At 45.7% G+C, this 25000-nt stretch overlaps 1 pseudogene; it reads left to right on the top strand.

Annotated features, from left to right (window-relative positions):
* LOC137545262 (ubiquitin carboxyl-terminal hydrolase 16-like) overlaps positions 1 to 25000 on the top strand; it is a 178593-nt pseudogene that overhangs the window by 141645 nt on the left and 11948 nt on the right.

Here is a 25000-nt window from a genome sequence, read left to right as displayed (position 1 = left end):
TTATCTTTTGTGTGCCCCCCGAGACACTCATCTAGGCTCTGGTCATTGCTTCATTGTGATACGCAAGCCCCTTCACCACGGCAAGGTAATGATCACGAAGGGGAATGGGCGCATGTACATGCCTTTTCTTTTGTTGTTGCAGCTGCCCGCAGTGCAGCCAGAAAAATTAGGCAGTCATGTACACGCACCAGAAAAATTATTACAGCGACCGCTGGTAGCAGCGGCCTAAAAAATTCAGCAATCCGCCTGGAGTCCCGGACCCTGTTGGTGGTGGCGGAGAAGGTAGTCAAGCGGCCTGCAGGCAGACATGCTGTGTGGAGGGACTGGGAGCGACTTAGTCTTCTTGGGGCAGGCCAGGCAGCCAGTCACACGGCGTGCAGGCAGAGATGCTGTGTGTGCGGGGACTGACTTAGTCTTGGGGCGGGCAGCAGCCCTCCGGGATCCATGCCTCATTCATTTTGATAAAGGTGAGGTACTTAACACTTTTGTGACTTAGGCGACTTCTCTTCTCAGTGACAATGCCTCCAGCTGCGCTGAAGGTCCTTTCTGACAGGACGCTTGCGGCAGGGCAGGAGAGAAGTTGGATGGCAAATTGGGACAGCTCTGGCCACAGGTCAAGCCTGCGCACCCAGTAGTTCAAGGGTTCCTCATCGCTGTTCACAGCAGTGTCTACATCCACACTTAAGGCCAGGTAGTCGGCTACCTGCCGTTCCAGGCGTTGGTGGAGGGTGGATCCGGAAGGGCTACGGTGAGGCGTTGGACTAAAGAACGTCCGCATGTCCGACATCACCATGAGATCACTGGAGCGTCCTGTCTTTGACTGCGTGGACACGGGAGGAGGATTAGTGGCAGTGGTACCTTGCTGGCGTTGTGCTGTCAGATCACCCTTAAAGGCATTGTAAAGCATAGTTGACAGCTGGTTCTGCATGTGCTGCATCCTTTCCACCTTCAGGTGAGTTGGTAACAGGTCCGCCACTTTGTGCCTGTACCGAGGGTCTAGTAGTGTGGCCACCCAGTACAGCTCATTCCCCTTGAGGTTTTTTATACGGGGGTCCCTCAACAGGCAGGACAGCATAAAAGACGACATCTTCACAAAGTCGGATCCAGTACCCTCCATCTCCTCTTGCTCTTCCTCAGTGACGTCACGTAAGTCAACCTCCTCCCCCCAGCCGCGAACAATACCACGGGAAGGTTGAGCAGCCCAAGCCCCCTGCGACGCATGCTGCGGTTGTACTCCTGCCGCCGTCCCCTCCTCCTCCTCCTCCCCCAAAGAAACACCTTGCTCATCATCCTCTGAGTCTGACTCGTCTTCTGCACATGACTTCTCTTCTTCCTCCTCCTCCCCCCTCTGTGCTGCCGCAGGTGTTGAGGAAACAGCTGGGTCTGATGAAAATTGGTCCCATGCCTGTTCCTGCCGTAACGGTTCCTGGTCACGCTCATTCGCAGCTTCATCCGCCACTCTACGCACAGCACGCTCCAAGAAGTAAGCGTAGGGAATTAAGTCGCTGATGGTGCCCTCACTGCGGCTCACCAGGTTGGTCACCTCCTCAAACGGCCGCATGAGCCTGCATGCATTTTTCATCAGTGTCCAGTTGTCGGGCCAGAACATCCCCATCTTCCCAGACTGTTTCATTCTACTGTAGTTGTAGAGGTACTGGGTGACGGCTTTCTTCTGTTCTAGCAGGCGGGAGAACATGAGCAGGGTCGAATTCCAGCGAGTCGGGCTATCGCAAATCAGGCGTCTCACCGGCATGTTGTTTTTCCGCTGAATTTCCGCAAAGCGTGCCATGGCTGTGTAAGACCGCCTCAAATGCCCACAGAACTTCCTGGCCTGCTTCAGGACATCCGCTAAGCCAGGGTACTTTGCCACAAATCTTTGAACAACTAGATTCATGACATGTGCCATGCAGGGTATGTGTGTCAGCTTCCCCATATGCAAAGCGGCAAGCAGATTGCTGCCGTTGTCGCACACCACGTTGCCTATCTCCAGGTGGTGCAGGGTCAGCCACTCATCCACCTGTTTCTTAAGAGCAGCCAGGAGAGCTGCTCCAGTGTGACTCTCCGCTTTGAGACAAGACATGTCTAAGATGGCGTGACACCGTCGTACCTGGCATGCAGCATAGGCCCTGCAGAGCTGGGGCTGTGTAGCTGGAGAGGAGAACTGCAACTCAGCCAAGGAGGAGGAGGACAGCGAAGAGCATGTAGCAGGAGGAGAGGAGGTGGTAGGAGGCCTGCCTGCAAGCCGTGGAGGTGTCACAATTTGGTCCGCTGCGCCCTGCTTTCCATCGTTCACCACCAGGTTGACCCAATGGGCTGTGTACGTAATGTAGCGGCCCTGCCCGTGCTTGGCAGACCAGGCATCCGTGGTCAGGTGTACCCTTGACTCAACGCTCTTCGCAAGAGATGACACCACTTGCCTCTCAACTTCACGGTGCAGTTGGGGTATGGCCTTTCTCGAAAAATAAGTGCGGCCTGGCATCTTCCACTGCGGTGTTCCGATGGCCACAAATTTACGGAAGGCCTCAGAGTCCACCAGCCGGTATGGTAACAGCTGGCGAGCTAACAGTTCCGCCACGCCAGCTGTCAGACGCCGGGCAAGGGGGTGACTGGCCGAAATTGGCTTCTTCCGCTCAAACATTTCCTTCACGGACACCTGACTGCTGCTGTGGGCAGAGGAGCAGGAAGCGCTCAAGGGCAGAGGCGGAGTGGAGGAGGGTGCCTGTGAAGGTGAAAGGTAGAAAGCGGCAGAAGCAGATGATGCACCTGAAGGAGGAAGAGGAGAAGGAGGGTGACTTTTCTTTTGTGTGCTGCTGCTGCTTTTGCTCAGGTGGCCATCCCATTGCTGTTTGTGCCTTTTCTTCAGGTGCCTTCGTAAGGCACTTGTCCCTACGTAAGTGTTGGCCTTTCCACGGCTCAATTTTTGTTGGCAGAGCGAACAGATGGCTTTGGTCCGATCTGAGGCACACACATTAAAAAATTTCCACACCGCTGAGCCACCCTGGGATGTGGACACTATGGGGACCTCAGCAGCTGATGCTGAAGGGCAAGTTGGCTGGCTGTACATAAGTGGCGATACATGGTGCCGGACACTGCCACCAGCTGTTTCTGACGAAGAGCTGCCCCGGCTTCTTTCAGCAACTTCTCTCCTCCTACTACTCTCTGACTCCCCCTCTGAACTGTCCCCCTCTTCATCTCCTCTATTGGGAACATACAGAGGATCCCTATCATCGTCATCATCGTAATCATCCTGCCCAGCTTCGCTTGCCTCAGAAAAATCCAAACATGCACCATCAGTAGGTCCTTCATCCTCCTTACACGTTACATCCATAGTGTTGCCGCGTAACTCAGACATATGAGCTGGTAAAATTCATCTGGCTGTAACAACAATGGCTGTGCATCAGTGATTTCAACACTAAATAATTCTTGCGAAGTGTCAAATGCAGCTGAAGTGGTGCTAGTAGTAGCGCTGGTGGCTGAGCAAGATGAGGTGTTCTGTGTCACTAAATACTCAACCACGTCCTGACAATCTTGGAAGGTGATAGGACGTGCCTTCTTCCGAGCACTGTACTGTGGGCCAGGTCCACACGAAATTACATTTACACAACCTCGCGCAGACCTGCCGGGTGGCCTACCTCTGGCTCTGGCACTACCTCTTCCTCTACCTGTTTTGTCCATATCGGGTATGCAGTGGTATATCACACTGCATGCACTCACGTAGGTAGGTGGGTTCACTTAACTGCACAGGTATGCGCACTGATGCGGTGGGTTCACTGAACAGAACAGGTATGCAGTGGCGGGTTCACTGAACAGTACAGGTATACAGTGGCGGGTTCACTGAACACAACAGGTATGCAGTGGCGGGTTCACTGAACAGGTATACAGTGGCGGGTTCACTGAACAGAACAGGTATACAGTGGCGGGTTCACTGAACAGAACAGGTATACAGTGGCAGGTTCACTGAACAGAACAGGTATGCAGTGGCGGGTTCACTGAACAGTACAGGTATAAAGTGGCGGGTTCACTGAACACAACAGGTATGCAGTGGCGGGTTCACTGAACAGAACAGGTATACAGTAGCGGGTTCACTGAACACAACAGGTATGCAGTGGCGGGTTCACTGAACAGAACAGGTATACAGTGGCAGGTTCACTTAACAGAACAGGTATACAGTGGCGGGTTCACTGAACAGTACAGGTATACAGTGGCGGGTTCACTGAACACAACAGGTATGCAGTGGCGGGTTCACTGAACAGAACAGGTATACAGTGGCGGGTTCACTGAACACAACAGGTATGCAGTGGCGGGTTCACTGAACAGAACAGGTATACAGTGGCGGGTTCACTGAACACTACAGGTATGCAGTGGCGGGTTCACTGAACAGGTATACAGTGGCAGGTTCACTGAACAGAACAGGTATACAGTGGCGGGTTCACTGAACAGTACAGGTATACAGTGGCGGGTTCACTGAACACAACAGGTATGCAGTGGCGGGTTCACTGAACAGAACAGGTATACAGTGGCGGGTTCACTGAACACAAGAGGTATGCAGTGGCGGGTTCACTGAACAGGTATACAGTGGCGGGTTCACTGAACAGAACAGGTATACAGTGGCGGGTTCACTGAACACAACAGGTATGCAGTGGCGGGTTCACTGAACAGGTATACAGTGGCGGGTTCACTGAACAGAACAGGTATACAGTGGCGGATTCACTGAACACAACAGGTATGCAGTGGCGGGTTCACTGAACAGGTATACAGTGGCGGGTCCACTGAACAGAACAGGTATGCAGTGGCGGGTTCACTGAACACAACAGGTATGCAGTGGTGGGTTCACTGAACAGGTATGCAGTGGTGGGTTCACAGAACAGGTATGCAGTGGTGGCTTCACAGAACAGGTATGCAGTGGCAGGTTCACTGAACAGGTATGCAGTGGTGGGTTCACTGAACAGGTATGCAGTGGTGGGTTCACTGAACAGGTATGCAGTGGTGGGTTCACAGTACAGGTATGCAGTGGTGGGTTCACAGAACAGGTATGCAGTGGGCTCACTGAACAGAACAGGTATGGTGGGCTCACTGAACAGAACAGGTATGCAGCCAGGAACAAGCTAAGCCTAACTAATCTTTCCCTATGAGAGACAGTCTGCAGCAGCTCGCCCTACTCTCACTAATGCAGGCACACGAGTGACCGTAATGGCCGCCGCCGCCTGCCTTATATAAGGGGGGTGGGGCTCCAGGGGCTAGTGTAGCCTAATTGGCTACACTGGGCCTGCTGACTGTGATGTAGATGGTGCATTATGGGGCGAACCGAACTTCCGCAAACGTTCGCCTGCGGGACGCGAACCACGGAAGTTCGCATGGAACCGTTCGCAGGCGAACCGTTCGGCCCAACTCTACTGTATTGTGCATGCGCAAGTATGGTTGACGCTTGTCCAGTAGCATCCCTTGAAGTGAATACCTGTAGAATGAATTGATCATCTAATCAGAAGTCCTTTGCAGCTGTTTGGAAAATAAGATTTTCCTTTTGTGTTTCCTGTAGTAGTTCAGTCTAACCAAGACGATAACAGAAATGATAACAAGCAGGAGGCGGAACAGGAAGATGTGAAGAAGATAACAAAGGTAGACAAGGAGGACAAAGCAGCCAGTGCCCCGAATGACAGCAAAGAGGTGACTGTGAAAGGGCTCAGTAACCTGGGGAACACGTGTTTCTTCAATGCTGTAATGCAGGTGTGTAGGAGAGCTGTGTATACATTGTAAGGCCGGACGTACACACTTATTCCATGCTCATTATAATGTATGATCCTTTCTGCTGCATTTTACAGAACTTGTCACAGACGCCAACTCTACGAGAACTTCTAAGTGAGGTGAAACATCTGGAAAGAGCTATAACGGTCCAAGTACCTAGCAATTCTCAAGCGGTAAGTCTTCAAGGAGGACCTGTTGCCTAGACCCTGGGATATTTTGTTCAATCGTTGTGAGGAGCAAACGTTTCCTAACATACAAATATCCCAAGCCAGGAAGATAATTAATTTGAGCCTATCAGAGCCAGTGGCTGCCTGTTAGCGGCTAGATGCTTTGCTTGGCTAAATTTAATAGCTTTATTATAGCCAAAGGCTGACTTATCGGCTAGAGGCTTTGCTTGGCTAAATTTAATTCCACACCTGGGTCAAGGGACATTGGTACGTTAGGAAAATAGTTCATTTTTGGCGAGATGTAGGTAAACTGTGGTGGTGATATTATTGTTTAGTATTTACTGTATTTTTTTGGGACTATAATACTCGCTTTTTCTAACCCAAAAGTGGGGGAAAAAGTCACTGCGTCTTTTTATAGCCCAAATGCAGGGAGTTCCTGACTTGTGAACGCCTACCAATACGAACCTCCAACCTGCTGCAATGTCGAGTACTCCCTGTACTGTGCCCATGCAGAGGAGGGCACATGGATGACACAAAGGGGCATAGAGGAGGACAGAGGTGGACACATGGGGGACACAAGGTGGACAGAGGAGGACACAGGGAGACACAAAGGGGCATAGAGGAGGACACGGGGAGACACAAAGGGGCATAGAGGAGGACACGGGGAGACACAAAGGGGCATAGAGGAGGACACAAGGGAGATAGAGGAGGACACAGGGAGACACAAGAGGTACACGGGGGCATAATCCACAAGATGCCACTTCACCATGGATGCACCAGGGTTAGTATATATTTTCTCCCCTGGTTTTTGTCCTCTACACCTAGGTGCCTCTTATGGTCTAGACTAGAGCATCTTAGTCCAAAAATATGTTATATAGCGCTGACATCTTCTGCAGGGTGGGGGCAGATCTTGGGAAATCCTGACGTGCGCATGGGAGTGGGAAATGGGCAGGGCAGTTAGCAAGGTGTAGGTAGGGCAGGTTTTGTGCACAGATTTATAGGAGAGATCTATCCATTTTTTAAAAACCTATTATTCAGGAGGTATGGAGGAGGTATGACAATCCTGTCATTAATAAGCTGGAGCCTGTCATGACAGATTCTGTCATTCCTAGCTTAGGTTTTCTTTAAAGTGATGTCCGCATACACCTGGCTATGTGATGTTTGTGCCGCCTTCTTTATAGTTGTGGTTAACGTGAGGGTTGTTTGTGTGTTTTTCAGTTCCCCCGGGAAGTTAAGCTGGAGCAGCCGCCAGGACCCCTGACTTCAGCCATGTGACAGTTTGTCACTGAGATGCAGGAAACCAAGAAAGGGGTAGTGACGCCTAAAGAGCTCTTCACTCAGGTCTGTAAAAAGTGAGTATGGACTGCAGCGCCAGCAGTAACATGGAAATACTGGGGGCACATCTAGCTACCTATAGTAGGGGCATACAGGGGGCTGATGTGGCTACCTCTACTGAGGGGGTGAAACCTAATACTGTAGAAACATCTAATACTGGGGAAATGTCTACTATCTATACTGGAGCAGGCAGAATTTGGGGAAGGGGCACAGTTTGAAATATCTGGTGTTGGAGAATCTTGGCCGACCCCACCAGGGGAGCATATGGGGATGCCGTTAATCTTTCAGGGAAAATGTTTTGAGAATTGGACCACGGGTCAAATAGGGAAATGTTATACGGGAAAAAGGAATTACGGGGATGCAGTGAAAACTATTATAATAAAATATACTATTGAACCACACCTACTGTAAGGCCATGCCTAGTTTTAAGACCACACTCTCTACAGAATACAATTATTAATTCACCTCCCCCAACAACCTTTTCTCCCTAATTTTTTACCTTTATTATTTTCTAATTTCAAAGTGAAAAGTACACATTGTAGCAAAAATCCACCTCTATTTCAGAACCAAATATCATCACCAGTTGTGATAACTGGGAGAAATAGCCATATAAAATAAGTGCTTTTTTATCTACAGTAGCACTTTTTATTTTTAAACTGGAATTGGGAAAAACTGAGAAATAATGTTTTTTTTTCTATTTTTTTCCCCTCTCCTGTTAAAATATGTGTAATAAATATTTGTTGGTTGCTATGGGCAACAACACTACACCTTTGTTCGACACCATATCACAGAACGTGTGATAACTTGACACTCATCACAGCAACAGCAAAGGACATAGAACTGTTAGAGGTCTTCAAAGTTTAAGGAGTTTATTCAGCAAAACAGATATACAGGTGTGTTCAGCAGCAATCTTCGTTACATGTTCGTTACCTCAGCAAAGCAATAAATCTTTAGTAAGTCATCTTAAGCGTTTTATGTTGTTGGTCCATCCCTTGTGAATTGACCAGGCTTTATCTTACGAACATCTATGCTACGTTGTGGAAAGTCAGCACTTGGCTATATACAGCATACGGATAAATAATGTTACAAGAAGTTAGGTAGCGAATAGAAGTAAAGTGGAAGTGGCTCTCTGGAGCCCATGTCAGCTATTTTATACTAACCTCTAAAGAGTTAACCTCCTTAGCGGTAACCCCGAGCTGAGCTCGGGGTAAGCTGCCTCGGAGGATATCCCAGCCCCTGGTGGGGCGATTTAAATTTGGTAAAGTGCTGTACGCGCAGCTAGCAGTTTGCTAGCCACGCATACAGCTTGATCGGCGCCGCCGCGCGGCGATCGGCCGCACGCAGCGGCAGAAGAGGGCCCCTCCCGCCAGAGCCCTGCGCTGCCCGGACCAATCACTCCCGGGCAGCGCAAAGGGCTGGATCCAGTGCGCCTGACGTCAGGATGTCGGCTGACGTCTATGATGTCATTCCGATCGTCGCCATGGCAACAGGAGAAGCCAAACAGGAGATTGCGTTCTATACGCGATCTCCTGTTTGCTGTTGTTGCCGGCGGCGATCGGACTAGAGGGACACACGCGCCCTCTAGTGGTTTTTCATGTAGCTACCACTCGGGTAGCTACATGAAACAGAAAAAAAAAATACAAAAAATGTGTAATGCAGCCTCCTTGGTGAAAAATTGAACCGCCAAGGAGGTTAACTTTGACATCACCTGGCATGACACTGTCCGCGCCTGCTTAGATGGGAAAAGACAAATATGGTGTTTCCTCCCCTAATAACCCAAAAATGAGGTAATATGTCCCATGGATCAGTGAATAATGGCGCACAGCGCCTATGCATAAAAATGGCGCCGCATTAAAAAGATACGCTTATCGCTATTTATCGTTAGTACTGCATAATAATGGCGCACAGGGAAAAAAAGAAGAAAAATGGCACACACTAACGTTATTTATCAATAGTGGCACACACTAACATTATTTATCAATAGTGCCGTTCATTTGCCAAACAGCAGACGTTATTGCCCACAGTAACGTTATTTATCAATAGCGCCCTACATAAGCCAAACTGCAGATGTTATTTAACTGCAAAACGGTGAATGAATTTAATGTGACACTGTCAAGGTTAGGCACCATCAGGGGGGTCTTAGGGTTAGGCACCACCAGGGGGATGGTTAGGGTTAGGCACCATCAGGGGGGTCTTAGGGTTAGGCACCACCAGGGGGATGGTTAGGCACCACCAGGGGGATGGTTAGGGTTAGGCACCACCAGGGGTATGGTTAGGGTTAGGCACCACCAGGGGGATGGTTAGGGTTAGGCACCACCAGGGGGGTCTTAGCGTTAGGCATAGGCACCACCAGGGGGGTTTAGGGGTTAGGGATAGGTACAGAGAGGGTTCTGTGTGTTAACACCAAATAACAATAAGGCTTTAACGCTAAATAACAATAAGGCTTTAACGTTAAATAGCGATAAGCGGCAAACGGATTAGCGGCAACACCGTACGCCATTATTCGCAGGCGCCATTTTCAGATGGATCCATGTCCCAAGACCATTTTTTAATGTACTGTAAGAATGTTTTCATAGCAGTGGCTCATGGTTTCTGGTGCTTGCCATCAGCTTGTCTGGCCTATGCAGTGGATCTCTCTTCTACGGCCTTGTAGAAGACCCAGCACAATGTTCTACATTGTGCTTCTAGAAATGCCTCTATTTCTCTCTAAGACAAATCCTCAAAGAGAAACTCTGCAGAGCAAGTCCTTTTACTAAGGCCTGTTATCTAAAGTAACTGTGAGCTCCGAAGTCACGCATATAATACTTAAACTCCAACAATATGTATAAAACAATTCTTCTTAGGGAAAAAATACATTCCAATGAAAATCTAATTTGTCTTGAAAAAAAACAATATATATCATTTAGGTGTCATAAGTAGAGATACAGTTATTGATTAAATATGGCTGAAACTTCAAAACTGTTCTGTTCCATAAGGGGAAAACAAGGTCTGGATGAGAAGTGGATAATGATGTGTCTGGTGGTGACGGGTTTGTGTCCTCACTGTATGAGCAGCATCTGCATTGCTTTCTCTTCCAGAGCCGTTCGTTTCAGAGGATACCAGCAGCAGGACAGCCAAGAGCTTCTCCGCTACCTCCTGGATGGAATGAGAGGAGAGGAGATACAGGTACTGTCAGCTCTGTGACTAACACTGCAGCTATACAGTGCTTAGGTCCACATGGAGAAAAGCTCTATAAAAAAATTATTATTCTAAACCAGGCGGAGGCAGCTGATATCTCCCAACCTTTAAGGTGGAATTTTTGGTGTTCTTTTAGACTTGAGAGAGGTTATAATGTCTCTCGGGTTTTCATTACTGCATGCTTTCCCAGTGAAAGGAGCTGATGGATTTAGTCTCAGCTGTAAGCTTCAGTGATGAGCAAAAATGCAAATATTCTTTTTGCCGAATATTTTTGCATTAATTTTCGCCTAAAGTCCGTTTTTTCGCGTTGAATATCTGAGCCCCCTTACAAGCTAGAATCAACAAATTTGCAGGGTATATTAAGGAGATATGTGGGTACAAGAGGAAAAAGAAATTTTTCAAAAAGACCTTATAGTTTTTGAGAAAATCGATTTTAAAGTGTCAAAGGAAAAAAGTATACATTTAAATGCAGTAAATGACAGTTACTGTAGCAAACCTAGCAGTGTAAATTTACTAATATCAAAAGAAAAGGCCAAGTGTAAGTGCCATGGGCTAAGTGCAAAGGGCCAAGTGCCAAGTGCAAAGGGCCAAGTGCAAAGGGCCAAGTGCAAGTGCAAAGGGCCAAGGGTCAAATGAAAAGGGCCAAGTGCAAAGGGCCAAGTGCAAAGGGCCCTTGGCTCTTGGCCCTTTGCCTTTGCACTTGGCCCTTTTCATTTGACACTTGGCCCTTTGCACTTGCACTTGGCCCTTTGCACTTGGCCCTTTGCCTTTGCACTTTGCCCTTGCACTTGGCCCATTGCACTTGCACTTGGCCCTTTGCCTTTGCACTTGGCCTTTTGCACTTGCAATTGGTCATTTGCCTTTGCACTTGGCCCTTTGCCTTTGCACTTTGCCTTTGCACTTGGCCCTTTGCACTTGGCCCTTTGCACTTGGCCCTTTGCACTTGCACTTGGCCCTTTGTACTTGGCCCTTTGCACTTGCACTTGGCCCTTTGCACTTGGCCCTTTGAACCTGCACTTGGTCCTTTGCACTTGGCCCTTTGCCTTTGCACTTGGCCCTTTGCCTTTGCACTTTGCCTTTGCACTAGGTCCTTTGCACTTGGCCCTTTGCACTTGCACTTGGCCCTTTGCACTTGGCCCTTTGCACTTGCACTTGGCCCTTTGCACTTGGCCCTTTGCACTTGCACTTGGCCCTTTGCACTTGGCCCTTTGAACCTGCACGTGGTCCTTTGCACTTGGCCCTTTGCCTTTGCACTTGGCCCTTTGCCTTTGCACTTAGCCTTTGCACTAGGTCCTTTGCACTTGGCCCTTTGCACTTGCACTTGGCCCTTTGCACTTGGCCCTTTGCACTTGCAATTGGCCCTTTGCACTTGGCCCTTTGCCCTTGGCCCTTTCCCCTTGCACTTGGCCCTTGCACTTGGCCCTTTGCACTTGGCCCTTTGCCCTTGCACTTGGCCCTTTGCACTTGGCACTTGGCAGTTTGCACTTGGCAGTTGGCCCTTTCTTTTGCTATTAGTACATTTACACTACCTCTAGGTTTGCTTAAGTAACTGTCATTTACTGCATTTAAATTTATACTTTTTTCCTTTGAAACTTTAAAATCGATTTTCTCAAAAACTATAAGGTCTTTTTGAAAAATTTCTTTTTCCTCTTGTACCCACATATCTCTTTAATATACCCTGCAAATGGTGATTCTAGCTTTTAAGGGGGCTTAGATATTCAACGCGAAAAAAAAAACGGACTTTAGGCGAAAATTAATGCGAAAATATCATTGCGAAATTTCGCCTTTTGAAGCGAAAATAGTACCTATTTTCGCGAAAATTCGGCGAAATCGAAAATAGGATTTTCGATGTGAAAATGGCTTTGGCGAAAATTCGCAAGCAACACTGGTAAGCTTTGGGTGCTGGAACATTTCAGAGCAAGGAACCCTAAATTGTCAGTCTAGGGTTAGGATTGTGGTTAGGATGGATTTCTGCAAGGCTTTGAAAAGTGACCTTGGCATTAAGACTTTATAAGGCAAATGATACCTGCTGGAAACTTGGCTTACCTAATAGCTGTAGGTATCTATATATATAAAATCGGATGGATGTATGTGTGTGTGTGTGTGTGTGTGTGTGTGTGTGTGAATGTGCCGCGATCACTCGAAAACGGCTTGACCGATTTGAACGAAACTTGGTACACAGATCCCTTTACTACCTGGGATGATAGGTTCTGGGGGTCTCGCGGCCCCCCTGCACACCTGGGCGGAGCTACAAACAGCAAATCAGATTTCACCCATTCAAGTCAATGGAAAAAATGTAAAAGGCTGCAATTCTCACAGTAATCAAGCCAGAGTCCCCACACTTGGCACAGTTGGTCACTTGGTGACCGAGGTTACACATCCAGGAAAAGCGGGCGGAGCATAAAACAGCCAATCAAAATTCAGCCATTCATTTTAAATGGGAAAATGTAAACTGCAGCCATTCTTACACTGTTAATCGCAGGGTTCTCAAACTTGCCACATTTGGTCACTGGGTGAATAAGATTAAGATTTAGGAAAGTGGGTGGAGCCTACAACAGCCAATCAAAATTCACCTATTGCGTTTAAAGGGGAATATTTAAACTGCTGCCATTCTTGCACTGTTTTTCGCAGAGGCTTCAGACTTGCTGCAGTCAGTCATTGGGTGACTGGGGTCCAAATTCACTAAAGGGGCGGGGCCACAAACAGCCAATCAGATTTCTTTGCTGGATAAACTGCTTCCATTCACACATTTTTGATGCCAGGAATCTGAAAGCTCGCAAAATTGGTCAATGAGTGACTGTGTGACAAGGTTACACAAAGTGGACGGAGCCAAAAACTAATTTTACTGAGAAAATATAAACTGCAGCCATTCTTACAATGTTGGCAGGGTTGTCAAACTTTGCACAGTTGGTCATTGGGTGAATGAGATTAAGATTTCGGAAAGTGGGTGGAGCCTACAACAGCCAATCAAAATTCAACTTTTGATTTTCAAAGGGAATATTTAAACTGCTATCATTCTTATACTGTTAATAGCAGATGCCTCAACCCTGGTACAGTTGGTCACTGGGTGACTGGGGTTCAAATTCAGAAAGGGGCAGAGCCACAAACAGCCAATCAGATATACAAAGTATTGATACCAAGAACCCCAAAGCTGATAAACTTGGTAATTGAGTGACTATATGTCAAGGTTAGAAAAAGTGGGCGGTGCCAGAAACTTAATTTTTTACATGGCAGGGTTCCCAAACTTGACACACTTGGCCACTGGGTGCCTGGGATTATTATTCAGAAATGTGGGTGGAGCCTACAACAGCCAATCAAAATTCACCTATTGATTTTCATGGGAAATATTTACATTGCTACCATTCTTACACTGTTAATGGCAGAGGCCTCAAACCTGATACAGTCAGTAATTGGGTGACTGGGGACCAAATTCACTAAAGGGGGTGGAGCCACAAACAGCCAATCATATTTGTTAGATTGATTTCAGCCATTCTGTTATTGGCAGGGTTCTCAAACTTGACACAGTTGGCCACTGGGTGACTAGGATTAATATTCAGGAAAGTGGGTGGAGCGTACAGCAGCTAATCAAAATTCATCTTTTGATTTTCAAGGGGAATATTTACATTGCTGCCATTCTTGCACTGCTAGTGGCACAGATTATTATACAGATAAGTGGGTGGAGCCTAAAAAAGCTAATCAAAATTCACCAGTTGATTTTCAAGGGGAATATTAAAATTGCTGCCATTCTAACTTAATGGCACAAGCCTCAAACCTGATACAGTTGGTCATTTGGTCACTGGGGTTCAAATTCAGAAAAGGGGATAGAGCAGGCATGGGCAAACTTGGCCCTCCAGCTGTTGAGGAACTACAAGTCCCACAATGCATTGCAGGAGTCTGACAGCCACAGTCATGACTCATAAAGGCAAATGCATTGTGGGATTTGTAGTTCCTTAACAGCTGGAGGGCCAAGTTTGCCCATGCCTGGGATAGAGCCACAAACAGCTGTCTTTCATTTTACTGGGAAAATACAAATTATTGATGCCAAGGACCCAAAGCTCACAAACATGGTCACGGAGTGACTGTGTGTCCAGGTTACAAAAAGTGGGCAGAGCCAAAAACAAATTTCACTGGGAAAATGTAAACTGCAGCCCTTCTTCACTGTTAATGGCAGGGATCTCAAACATTGCCAAGATGGTCACTGGGTGACTGAGATTAATATTCAGGGAAGTGGGTGGAGCCTATCATAGCCAATCAAAATTCACCTGTTGATTTTCAAGGGGAATATTTAAATTGCCACCATTTTTACACTGGTAATAGCAGATGCCTCAAATCTGCTATAGTTGGTCATTGGGTGACTGGGATTCAAATGTTGGAGAGGGGCGCAGCCACAAACAGCCAATCTGATTTGTTTAATTTCTATGGGAATATACAAATTATTGATGCCAAAGACCCCAAAGCTCACAAACTTGGTCATTGAGTGTTCGTGCATTAGGGCTGGGAAAAGTGGGCGGAGCCAAAACCGGTCAAATACATACATGGGCAGGCAGTTCCAGGTCATTAGTGGACGGAGACAAATACAAATTTCACTGGGAAAATGTATACTGCAGCCATTCAAACTTTGCACTGGGTGACTGGGTTTAATATTCAGAAAAGTGTGTGGAGCCTACAAAAGTGAATCAAACTTCACCTATTGCTTCTCAAGGGGAATATTTAATTGCTGCTATTTTTGCACTGTTAATGGCACAGGCCTCAAACCTGCTACAGTTGGTCATTGGGTGACTGAGGTTAAAATTCAGAAAAGGAGGTGGAGCCACAAACAGCCAATCAGGTTTTTTTTTTCATTTCAATGCAAATTATTGATTCCAAAGACCGCAAAGCTCACAAACTTGGTCATTGAGTAATTGTGTGTTAGGGTTAGAAAAAGTGGGCAGAGCCAACACTAGCCAAATACATTCCCGGGCAACGCCGGGCAATCAGCTAGTGATTCCTATTACAGTGAAGGCAGTAGGGTATTGTACCGTGTTAGCCATCAGTAAAAGCAAGAAGTTTTAAATCAGGATGATACCATTTATTGGCTAACTACAAATGAATAAGAATAAACAAGCTTTCGGCCTTGCATCCTTTACATCCAGATTTACATCCTGTTAGTTTGCAAGCTGGTGGTACAGACAGCTTATATACATGCAACATCAAAAGGGAAAACAGATATTTTTTTCAAGCATAAATACGTCATTAAGATGCCTTAATACAAACAGACCATCTAAATGGGGTAAGATAAGGATCCTTGTTTACTCCATTGCTCACAGACCTGGTATTTAGGATTAGCCCAGAGGTATCGTAAATTCTTAGTTCACAAGTTCAGCTAGAGTGGCTGAGACAGTTCATATATCATCAATCTCATACCAATATAGAAAGTTGTTGTCCTTATTCAAACCCTTCTGCACAGCTTTGAACCAATTTATAAATTTTGTTTCTGCTATTAATCGGTCATTTGATGTTTTGAAGCCGCCCTTCAGGGCAGTGACACGAAGATCATCCATGCTGTGTCCGTTGGACCGAAAGTGTGTAGCAACTGGGAGTCCAGATTTGGTATCATTAATAGTGTGCCTGTGTCCATTCATACGTTTGCGCAGTGTTTGTCCAGTTTCTCCCACGTACATAACATTGGGGCATTTAGCACACATGATCAGATATACCAGATTGGTGGACCCACAGGAAAATTTACCTTGTGCTCTGTACTCCTGTTGTGAACCTGGTATCGTTACCCTGTCAGTGGAGTAAATGTTTGGGTGTCTGGGTGATGCGGGGGGGGGGGCGTCGGGCGAAGTTCATTGGAGGAGCGGAGTGTGTACCTCTGAGTAAGCATTACATCTGAGCACTGCATACTGTAGCGCAGGGGTGCCCATTAGGTAGATCGTGATCTACTGGTATATCGCAAAGGACTTATGGGTAGATCCCGCCTACCTGAGTGACGGACGCATCGCCCTCTGTCTCTTTAGTGCAATATACTGTCCTGAAGATTTTCACAGTAGTGTAGAGGATTATGGTGTTACAAGGTGGGGAGCCATACATTTAAAAGCAAGGTGGGGGGGGGGGGGTGACCATCCGGGTCGCAGTGAGGGAGGGGAGACCAGCAGCACAATGGGATGAATGTGGGGCTACCTATACTGCTTTTATTATGATAGAATGAGGCTCTGCTTTGGGGGAGGGGTGCCATTTTAGTGTTTGCCATAGGCGCGATTTTACCCAGGCTCCCCGTGAATTCAGGTGTAACAACATACAGAATTAGCCTAAGCGCTAAACATAATTGGTAATTACAGATCACTTCTCTATCCCCACCCATAACATGGCTGCCTCCATTCATGGCTGACAATTTAAAGTGTAGTCTAAAAAGAAAAAAATAACTGGACTGATGGATAAAAACATTGATTCTGGCTTTCTCTCCCTCCCATTAGAGTGTGAAAAGAGAAGAGCGATCCCCAATTTCGTGGATCGGTTATTCGGTGGTGAGCTGACGAGCACCATAATGTGTGAGACGTGTCACACGGTAAGTTCACAGCCTGAGGATGGTCCTAGTTGCATTCCGCTCCCCTTCTCCCTCCCGCCATTCCTGAAAAATAACTGCAGCGCACATACAAGTAGTAACTCACACAATCGCTTGTTCCAGCGACAATCTCCATGGCAACGGCGGCATCCTGTTACCTTCGATCATTATGTACCAGCATGTCACATGATGCCACCACCGACATGGAGATTGCTGCTGGAACGAGCAATTGGATGAGTTAAACTCAATTATTCACGGCCACAGAAGTCGTGATGGAGGAAAGGAGGGAGACACAAACATATGCAGCGGCGTTGAACTGAAAAAAAATAAAATAAACATTGTGTGGGGGATCAGACCCCACCAACAGGAAGCTCTGTTGGTGGGGGGAAAAGGGGGGTGGAGTCACTCAGCACTCGTGTGCTGAGTTTACACAATTCACATAGGCAAGTAACCATGCCCACTTTTCCTGACAGAAATTAGACCATCTCATTTCTGACAGTAAAGTATTGCTGTGAGGGATCAGTGAATAATGGCGCATAGTACCTATGCATAGAAATGGCGCCGCATTAAAAAGATACGCTTATCGCTATTTATCGTTAGTACTGCATAATAATTGCGCACAGGGAAAAAAAGAAGAAAAATGGCACACACTAACGTTATTTATCAATAGTGGCACACACTAATGTTATTTATCAATAGTGGCACACACTAACGTTATTTATCAATAGTGGCACACACTAACGTTATTTATCAATTACGCCCTACATAAGCCAAACTGCAGACGTTATTTAACTGCAAAACGATGAATGGACTAAATGTAACACTGTCAAGGTTACGGTTAGGCACCACCAGGGGGGTCTTAGGGTTAGGCACCACCAGGGGGGTGGTTAGGGTTAGGCACCACCAGGGGGGTGGTTAGGGTTAGACACCACCAGGGGGGTGGTTAGGGTTAGGCACTACCGGGGGGGTTAGGGATAGGTACAGAGAGGGTTCTGTGTGTTAACGCTAAATAACAATAAGGCTTTAACGCTTAATAACAATAAGGCTTTAACGTTAAATAGCGATAAGCGGCAAACGGATTAGCGGCAACACTGTGCGCCATTATTCACAGGTGCCATTTTCAGATGGATGCTTTCTGTGAGGTATTTTAGATATGAGAATGGAACCTTTTTAAATGAATTTATGCAGGAGGAGAGCTCGTCAGAGGAGAAGGATGTCCGTCATTGCTACTCGTATCTTTAGACCTAGTACGGTAATTAGACCTAATTACCGAATGTTTCAGACCAGGTCTAAAACATTCGGTAATTATTAGTGAATTCCCTTTTGATGTGACTGATTGCTGCTTTACACCAAACCATCAGTAGAGTAAAACCATCAGTACAAAAGGAACATCGAGAGCCTAATATAGTGTAGTATGTACTAGAAAATGGTGAATGTTAAAGTGTGAGAAAGATATACTCACAAACCAGGGTTACCTTTCAGGTACCCACTGTCAATACAGGTAAGGAGATAAGACCTGTCCTCACTCAGGATGAAGAAGATGCTCTCTGTAGATAAGAAAGAAGGGGGTAAAACACCCCTCCACCAGGGGTGGACACCGTATTCGTAGAGAAGGAACAGAGGCGCCAACAGGATAAAATAAACTAAAATTCTTAAAAATGCTTGGGAGGCAGTGGTGGACTTATCTCCTAGAAGCAGACACAATAACTGTAAATTTCAAAAATACATGAATTTATTGTATACTCCCAAAAGGTGCTACAACGTGTTTTGCAGGCATAATCCGCTTCATCGGGCAATAAACAGCATATAGTCAGTGATGCATCAGGTGCCTCTGTCTGTTACAGAGGCTGCTGGTGCATCACTGACTATATACTGTTTATACCCCTGTTTATTGCCTGATGAAGCGGGTTATGCCTACGAAACATGTTGCAGCACTTTTTGGGAGTATACACTAAATTTGTCTTTTCGAAATTGACAGTTATCGTGTCTGCTTCTAAGAGGTAAGTCCACCACTGCCTCCCAAGCATTTTTAAGAACTTTTGTTTATTTTATCCTGTTGGCTGTTCTTTCTCTACGTAAAACATCGGTAGACTAGTCCTAAACTGCTTAGTGAATTGAGGCCCATATATGTGCTTCCAGCTTACCAACCTTGACCAGCTGTGGCCTGAGTCATAAGCATGCCCCTGATAACTGTCTAAAGCACAGAAGGTGGAATCATGTCGCTATGGGTAACACAAAGCAGGGGGATTTTTTTGGATATTATGCATGAATTCTGGTGAAATGATGTAAATGAATTCTTACATTCACAAGTGAACAGCTTGTAATGTGTCTCTCATGTTGTCTCTCTCCTTAGGTGTCTTTAGTCCATGAGCCTTTTCTGGATCTTTCCCTGCCTGTCCTAGATGACTCGGTAGGAATTTGCTCGAAAGAGAACCTGTCTTGTCTTAACAATGTACCCCAATCTCGCAAAACTCCCAAATTACTTCTGCGCATCCTGAGAGCTTATTATTTCTCATTTTTATGCAATTTTTTTTCTGTTTTTTAAATGTTTAGAATTTTAAACTGACATCTCCAGGCTGAGTGAAATAGTGTGTATGGAAAAGGCATTTCTGGCCGTCCATATAATACTTTTATTTGACCAGTCTCTTCAGACTGCCAATTAAAACCTTGAAAACCACCCTATTTCTTAGCCACTCCTGCAGCTAAAAGTTTATTTTCATAGGACCGAGGACATAACCTTTATCAAAACGCCAAAAGTTGGTGATATTTTGAGCAGTCTGCTTGCTTGTCCAAACTGTGGAACTTTTAATATAAGCATTGATTCACCTGGTCTTGTGGAACTTTGGAAATCAGATGCATTGTCCTGCTATTGCTTACTAACTACCTGCTGCAGCGCTGTATGCAGGGTACCTTGTTTACCCAGTCTGCCTCTGCCTACATGAATTTCCGCATTTAGTGCAAGTTTATGCAGTTTGAAGTGTGTGTGCAGCTGCTGGTGTGCATGTGGTTTTTTTTGTATCTGCATCAGCTGAGGTTACATTTGATATACGGCCGTGTATCATTATTTTTAAGGTGGAGGGTAAGGGGATTTTCTATGGTTGTTGTACGATTTTTTTCAATAAATTTTGATACCTGTTTCAGGAGACACTCATGGTTTTTTTGGTTCATTCTGATATTTCACAACTTGTCAATAAAATGCCTTTTAAATCAGCAGCAAGCAGGAAAACACTCGAAAATTTTTTTTTTATTGCAAAGTGCTGGGAAGCAATTTTAAAGTAAACTTAAGTTGGGGCAAGAGAGAATGTATACATACCTGGGGCTTCCTCCAGCCTGATCGTTCCCTCGATGTCCTCCGCCGCCTCCCAGTTCTTCTGCAATCATCTCTGGTAAGTCCGCTGGTCTGAGGCCAACTGTGCATGTGCGGCCTGGCCGCGTGCCCCCATCGTGCTCTCCTTGCTGGGAGCGTTCTGCACCTGAGTTGACTGACCCGAATGGGCAATTTACTTGTGCTCATTGCAGATAAATGGGGAGGCAGTGGAGAGGACGTCGGGGGAGAGATCAGGCCAGAGAGGGGTTGGAGGAAGCCCCAGGTATGTATATATTTTTTTCTCTTCTGGGGATCACCACAAGTAAATCCTACACCGCACTTGTGGCTGCCTAATGGATGCGGCGTAGAATTTACGTCACCTGCTGTTTCCGCTCCCGCTGCAATTGTGCGCACCCGAGACAGCTGACATCTCCCCTCAGTGATCAGGAGCCATGGCGATTGGCTCCTGATCATGTGATCACTGCGATTGCTGGCCAATTGTAGTGATCACTGTTGAGCAGCGGCGGTAGGAGGGGAAGAAGGGGACGGGACTCACCTGCCTAACGTTCCCCCGGCGATAGTCACATGCCTCCGCTCTGCCCGGCATCCCTGCTAGAGCTGCTCATTGCAAGACTGTGGGAAGTGAGTAATGGCTGCTAGCTATATCGGGGACACCTGGCTATACTGGGGACACCAATGCTTAGCTAGCTATAGTGGGGATACGGTTCCCTGGCTAACGCCATCCACTTACCTCTTCCCCCGGCCTGTAAACTGTTCTGGTCCCCATGGAGAGGTTAGGCAGCCGGTCCTCCGAAGGTTAAAACAAAAGGTAAAAACGTATCTCCTAGGATAAAACTCAGAAGAAAATGTTATGTTAATTGCATATGGGACCCTATTTAAAGAGACTCTGTAACAAATGTTTCAGCCTTATGTCTTCTATCCTATAAGTTCCTTATACCTGTTCTAATGTGGTCTGTCTTACTGCAGCCTTTCTAAGTGGAACATTGGCTGTATTATCTCTGTTATATAATCTAATCTTCTTTCCTTTGTCGGCTCAGGCAAGAATTTGCTGCTCTGCTGTGATAGGTAGAAGTTATACATACCCTCTCCACGCCCCCTCCAGGCTCTGTATGAGTCACAGACTGAGCTTCTCTCAGCCTATTACATGCTGGTTAGCAGCCATGTGTTTTGTTTGTAAACACTGCCTAAAACTGGCAATTGCAAGCCAGGATTGCAGCAGGGAGTGGCAGAAACAGCAAAGAGGGGCCCAGGAGAACATAATGAATAGCATGGTATGCTTTATATTGTAATAATTTTAGAGTACAGATTATCTTTAAGTAATGAGCAGTTGTTTCATTCAACCCATGCTGGCCTTGGCACAGTGGGTGACTAACAATCTTTCCACTGTATATTAACTTCTCAGTATGGTCATTAAGTTGTCACCAGGCTGTTCATGTACACTAATATTTGTTAACACCTGCCGTAGTAGTCCGGTCAGTCTCTGTTATTGGCTGCCTGGAGATATCAGACTCTTTCTCACAGTTTGTATCATACACTATTGTGCTTTTATTTCAGCCTGCCAAGAAGAATACCCCCAAATCAGCAAAAGCAGTGTATGAAAAGAAGGATGAGGATGCTAATGATGACAGTTATGTGAAGGAGAAAAATGAGGTTACTTCAGGGCCAAGTAAACACCTTCAAAAGAAAGCAAAAAAGCAAGCCAAAAAACAAGCCAAGGTCAGCAACTCATGAAGACAGTGTTGTTGTCACATTCAGGGCGCCACCTCCACTTTCATTATTATATATTTTTGAATCACTGACGTCTTTCAAAGTAATTTTCGAAGTACCGTTCAGTCATATCACTACCTGTCCTTTAAAGAGACACTGAAGCAAAAACAAAATATGATATTATGATTTGTATGTGTAGTACAGCTAAGAAATAAAACATTAAGATCAGATATGTCAGATATGTCAGTCTAATTGTTTCCAGTACAGGAAGAGTTAAGAAACTCCAGTTGTTATCTCTATGCAAAAAAGCCATTCATTTCTACGACTTTCAAAAGTCGTGGAGAGGGCTGTTATCTGACTTTTATTATCTCAACTGTTTACTTTTCCTCTGCTAGAGGAGAGGTCATTAGTTCACAGACTGCTCTGAAAGAATCATTTTGAATGCTGAGTATTGTGTAATCTGCACATATTAGAGAATGATGCAATGTTAGAAAAAACACCATATACCTGAAAATAAAAATATGAGAATATTTTCTTTGCTACTAATCATCTAGTAATTATTCATAGTACACAACCAATTCATTATATCATATTTTTTTTTTCGCTTCAGTGTCTCTTTAAAGCATAGTTCCCCAACCCTGTCCTCAAGGCCCACCAACAGTACATGTCTTGCATAAGACTACAAACATTCACATGTGAGGTAATTAGTGCCTCAGCAGAGCTAATTAACTACCTATGTGGCTTTCCACAAAACATGCACTGTTGGTGGGCCTTGAGGACAGGGTTGGGGAACACTGCAAAGGATATCCAAGCTGAAAGAAAAAAGCTAAGCTTAACTTACCTCTGACTTCCTCTATTCCCTAGTAGTCTATCAGGTCCAATGCTGTAGTTCCGCTACACTCCAGTGCGCTGGAATCCCCTCCAAAAGGTCCCCACACCTCTTATCATTGCGTACCGGTGGAGGGAGCATTCTGCGATTGCGCAGTTCACAAACTTACTGGGCAGTTGCCGAATACTCCTAGCCAGTGCGATCACCAGAGGTGTGCATATGCGTAGAAGCTTGCAGCCACAGGGATCTTTCAGAGAGGCTAGCAGCGCACTGGAGGGAAGCAGGTAAGTTAGGCTTACCTTTTTTCTTTCAGGTTGAATATCCTTTAAGTGAAGCTCACTATCTAATACCTGCAATAGTCATAGTCTAATGCCTCTACTTTGCGTGGACATCACCTCTGGTCTGCTTTTCTTTCATATGCTAGTTTGTTCCTTTTCTTGTTCAGTAGCTTCAGTAGTTACTTGTTTACTTTTTTAAAAGAGAAGATAAAAACTTTACAAGTACAATCCTCTCGGGTTTACTTTAGGCCGTATACTTGAGTAAATCAGTACTAGTTTAAGGATCCAGACAATGAAAGTCAGCGGAAGGTGGCGAGTAAATGTTATGATCTATTATCTACTTAAGTCCTTTTTACTGAAAAATGTGTCATCTTCCAACAGACTCAACGGCGGCAGCAGAAAATACAAGGCAAGACGTTAGTGTTGACTGATCTCAATGTGAGCCAACGGGACGACGAGGAATCCAGCAGCACCAATGGGCAGCACGGTGGCATAGTGGTTAGCTCTCTCGCCTTGCAGCGCTGGGTCCCTGGTTCGAATCCCAGCCAGGGCACTATCTGCAAAGAGTTTGTATGTTCTCTCCGTGTCTGCGTGGGTTTCCCCCGGGTACTCCGGTTTCCTCCCACATTCCAAAAACATACGGATAAGTTAATTGGCTCCCCCTAAAAAAAAAAATTGGCCCTAGACTACAGTACTTACACTACATAATATAGACATATGGCAATGGTAGGGATTAGATTGTGAGCTCCTTTGAGGGACAGTTAGTGACAAGATATATATATACACTGTACAGCGCTGCGTAATATGTCGGCGCTATATAAATACTAAATAATAATAATAATAATAATAATCCATCCCTGACAACAACACGCTGGACAACAATTGTGAGCCACAAGAGCAGACCACAGCTGAGGCATTGTCTCCGGAGTTAACCAGTGACAATGATGTGGAGAAGAACGAGGAAGATCTCGATTGTTCTAAACACAACAAAGATTTGTGTTTGACAAACTTGGAAAATAATGCTGAGGCTAGTCTTGAAAACAACCATAATTCAGCAGTAGAAGATCAGGAGAATCATAATGAACTGAACAAGAGAGTTACAGAACTAGCTGGATTCAATAATGAAAATATTGACAACAAAACTCAACTCGGCAGTGAAACAACTGAGGTTCTTCTAGAGAATGGAAACCTCCCTGAAGTGAACATGGATATTGTCGAGGTCCAAGATGAGATGTCTTCGAGTCCTCAAGCAGAAGAGGATGATGTAGATAATCAACTAACGGAAAACCTGAACAGACTCAATCTCAACTCAAACCTTGAACTCATCGATATTGAGATTGAAATAGTAAATGACGTGCCCACTAACCAGGTCTATGAAGTGGTGAACGAAGACCCCAAAACTGCCTCTTGTGCCCTCTCAGACAGAAAGGAGCTTCAGCTGGATAAGTGGTCAGTCCTTAGTTGTCTTTATCAGTTTACCCGCAAGGAGAACCTGGTTGGAAATAATCAGCTACTGTGCAATACCTGCACCCAGAGGCAGGCAAAGATGCAGAAACATAATAACAAAGGTAAGTAAGGCTAATAAAACACCTACCTTGATGCCATAAGGTTTCAGTGTTAGAGCTGGGTTTTCATGCGCAAGCTGTGATTAGTGACTGCCCTGACCTTTTCCGAAACAAGAAGAGGAAGGGATTATGATGACACTGCCCCACTGTCCATTGCCCTGTTAAAGTGACCCAGTAAAGACTCAAAAGAAAATTAACCAAACACGACTCTACATAATTACAACTTTTTCATACTTAAAAAGATAGAAATTTTGCCTCTTCTTTTGAAGAACGCCCTTAAAAACCTGCATCACGTTTATAAATGTTCCCAGCTCTCAGTAATGAAATG

The sequence above is a fragment of the Hyperolius riggenbachi genome, chromosome 2, assembly GCF_040937935.1.
Source record: "Hyperolius riggenbachi isolate aHypRig1 chromosome 2, aHypRig1.pri, whole genome shotgun sequence".
Taxonomy (NCBI): Eukaryota; Metazoa; Chordata; class Amphibia; order Anura; family Hyperoliidae; genus Hyperolius; species Hyperolius riggenbachi.
This window is presented reverse-complemented; position numbering and strand designations above follow the sequence as displayed.